Here is a 3,642-nt window from a genome sequence, read left to right as displayed (position 1 = left end):
TTAGCAGCCTGGTTCATAAGTCTCTTTCATCATTAGAGAGGAAATGAGTCAGGAATCCAAAAGATGCCTTCTTGTCACCAGCGATTTTCAACTTTTTTTCATGGTTATTGGTAAATAGCTTCCCACCTGGATGGGAGTTAGCGTTAAATGTTTCCACAGCCCCTTCAATTTTGATGTTCTGTGATTTCTTAACTTTTTAGTGAATTGTTACATGAAGAGCGAAAACTCCACAAGGAGTCACTAGATATCTATGGGAACTTTGCAAAACTTCAAAAAAGAACCCATAGTTAAAAATGCAATAGGACTAAACATGAACCAAGTTTTTCCAGGATGGTCAAATGAACCTCTACATAGCCAAATGTCAATATGTATAATTAGAATGTAGGAAATATTTTGGGGTAAAATTGCTTTTATTTTCCTCCAAATGAGTGGATAAGAGGCTCCTGGGATTTTTTTTTTTAAGATTTTTTTTAATTTATTTATCAGAGAGAGAGAGAGGGGGAGAGAGTGAGCACAGGCAGACAGAATGGCAGAGGCTCCTGGGATTTTGATGTTTTCTTTCATAGCATTTGTTTTGGTATTTGTGAGGATATTGTACCTTCCCCAAGAAATGTGGTCACATATAAACTTAGAAGCCCAAAGCAAAGTTCAGACCATACCCTTAAAATGAACCAATGGTATGTTTGTTTTCATCTTATGTGTTTATTTATTTTCAGGTTCATTCCAAAAGAGATTTGATATAGCTTAATAAAATACAGGCACAACAGTAAAATGGTACAAATAGTAAGAAGCATGGAAACAGAAACATGTCTTTATGTTACTCATTATGTATCAACTTTAGTCTATAAATACTAGTTTCCTTCCACTGCTTCAAGCAGTCCCAACAGTGGTCTGAGTGAAACCAGCAAGACTAATGCTTTTTTTTTATTCAAGCACATTGACATGGATGACTGTGAGTTTTTTGCCTGTCATGGTGAAACTTCCAAGGTAAAAGTGGGAATTGCCCAAAGTAGACAGACCTGGGTATATTTTCAGGCTGCTGACTACGCAGCCTTATCAGAGGTACATACTGTATATACTGTACCCTAAGTCTTTCATCAGACTTAGCCACCCTCTGTCCCACCGCAAAAGGAGCCATCTTCCCTAACTAAATAGCTGGCAAATAGTCCAAATTAATATCTGGTAATACACTAAGAGATCTTTTTGGTATTCTCTCTTCCCTCCCCAAAGATAGGTCCCAATTTAACACTTAAAAGCCCAGCAGGGCAAAGATGGAACCTGTGGAGCACAGCTGGCATTTCTCTGGTCCTCTGGCTCCCAGTCCAGTGTTTGCCTACATAGCACCAACTCTCATGGAGAGATGGTGGCTGTCCTGGTAGGATGTTGAAGACCATAATTTTGGACAAGCAGAACTATATAGTACTCCTCATAATCATTCATACATACATTAATTATTAAGAACTTCTATGTGTCAGACACTGTGTGGGGCACTGAAGGTATAAAGACGGACAGAGATTTGAACCTTGGTTTTGAAGAGCTGGCAGATTGGTGGTAGAAGCAGGTAAATAAATATGCCTCACATCAGTGTACTACCATAATTATGGTAGTTGGGGGGGATAAAGAAAAGTCCTTAAGCATGCCCGAGATGACTAAGGAAGACTTTTCATCTGTGTTTTGAAAGGAACATGAATTTGGCTAAGTGGAAAACTTTCTGTGCAGGGAAGAGCTGGACTAAAGCAGAGATTAATTGAAGCTAAGGATTTACTTGGCAAACTTTATAGCGGGTAGGATTATAACAGTTTCGAGCTGGAGCTAGGCTTCCTGGGTTCATAAACTAATGCCTGTTGATTGTGGACCATGGGAGCTGTTTGTTTAGCCTCTCTGTACCTCAGTTTCTTCATCTGTAGAATACTCTATAGGTTTGCTGGCAGAATTAGAACAATTTCCAGTACATAATAAGATTCCATTTGTGTTAGCTGTTGTAGTCTCACTATGGTTGGGCACAGGACATGGGGAAGGCATGGTGGGACTCCAGTCTCCAGCGGCAGGCAGGAAGCAGGCAGTAAAGACTTTTCAAACCTGAAAAGCTTGGCCATACACCCCAAGGAATTCGCCATTATGGATTGTCAATCAATCAGAAAGTCATATGGCCAATCATTTCTCCATTTATAAATGGTTTAATGGAAAATCAGACCAGAATCCAGAGCATGTATATACTATGAGAATGCATAGACTGTGCTTACTTGGGCCCTGGGTGATCTTTAGTTTGAGCGAATCTTTTCAGTGTTGTAAATAGATGTCCTCAGAAAGGTGTGTTATCTGCTCTAACAATTAGGTTAGAGAGAAAGACAATCTCCAGAACTTTATTTCAGATGAATGGGGTGAAGTCGGTCATGTGACCCAAGTGATGTATCATCCTTTAATTGCTGAGCTAATAAAATGTATGTATGCTTTGAAAGAGTTCCCATGTGCCTACAAAATGCATACTTGAAAAGTGATCAGAACCTGTAGTACCTTGCTCTGGCCTCTAACATAACGTATGTTCTTCCATTAATACCTTATTAATAATTACTTAGCCACCAACAGCTTATTTTTAATGGACTTATTAGAGATGATAAAAGAAAAATAAATAAAACTGACAGTTCATAATTTTTGAGCTTAAATTTTAATAATGTATATAATACATTAAATATTATATATACTATAAAAGACTTTATAAAGGCAGGATCACACTGCATATTCTTTTTTTTTCTTTTTTTTAAAAGATTTATTTATTTATTTATTTGACAGAGAGAGAGAGAGATCACAAGTAGGCAGAGAGGCAGGCAGAGGGAGAGGGAGAAGCAGGCTCCCCGCTGAGCAGAGAGCCCGATGAGAGGCTCGATCCCAGGACCCTGAGATCATGACCTGAGCCGAAGGCAGAGGCTTAACCCACTGAGTCACCCAGGCTCCCCACACTGCATATTCTATATTTAACATGATTTTCTCTTTCTTAACACTGCAGTGTGAGCACTTTCCTGCATTTTCAAATATTCTATCTTCAATTTAACAGTTGCAGACAGCTTCATCATCCAGCTATAGTATAATTTCCCTAATTCCTGGATGTTTACTTAGATTCCAAATTTTTTCTTTTATAAAATAGTGTATAAAAACAAACATTCTTATAGCTCTATCTTTGCCCAGGTCTATGATTTTTTTTTCTTCAGGATAATTCACAGGAAGCAGTTCTCAAGCTTTCACAAGGCCGGATTTCACTGCAACCCTTCACCCTGGGTTCTTCTAGAACTTTCCTCGGAAATGAGTGCCTTTAGTGTACTGATGCAAGGCTTGCCACAAACGCCTTGACAGCAGGTGGGAAGAGAGCAGTTTCACTGAAAGATCGTTTTGTCCTGTGTGAATGAGATGACAGGCCATTCCCTGCTATCTCAGGGCCTAGGGACTGCAGAGAAGGTGGTTTCAAAGGACTCCATTAGGAGCACGGTCTTGCGCAGAAGCCTGTCCTCTCAGCATTACTCAAGAATTTCCACTTTAAAACAACAACTGCTTTTCAGTTTGCAATTCTACAGCCAGAGAATGAGAACAAAATGAAAGTCTTAATCCTTAATGAGGGTTTATGACACTAAAATGTTTTTGAGTGTATTC

This window comes from Mustela putorius, unplaced genomic scaffold, assembly GCF_011764305.1.
Source record: "Mustela putorius furo isolate JIRA1106 unplaced genomic scaffold, ASM1176430v1.1 tig00003859_pilon_pilon_pilon, whole genome shotgun sequence".
NCBI classification, from domain to species: domain Eukaryota; kingdom Metazoa; phylum Chordata; class Mammalia; order Carnivora; family Mustelidae; genus Mustela; species Mustela putorius.
This window is presented reverse-complemented; position numbering follows the sequence as displayed.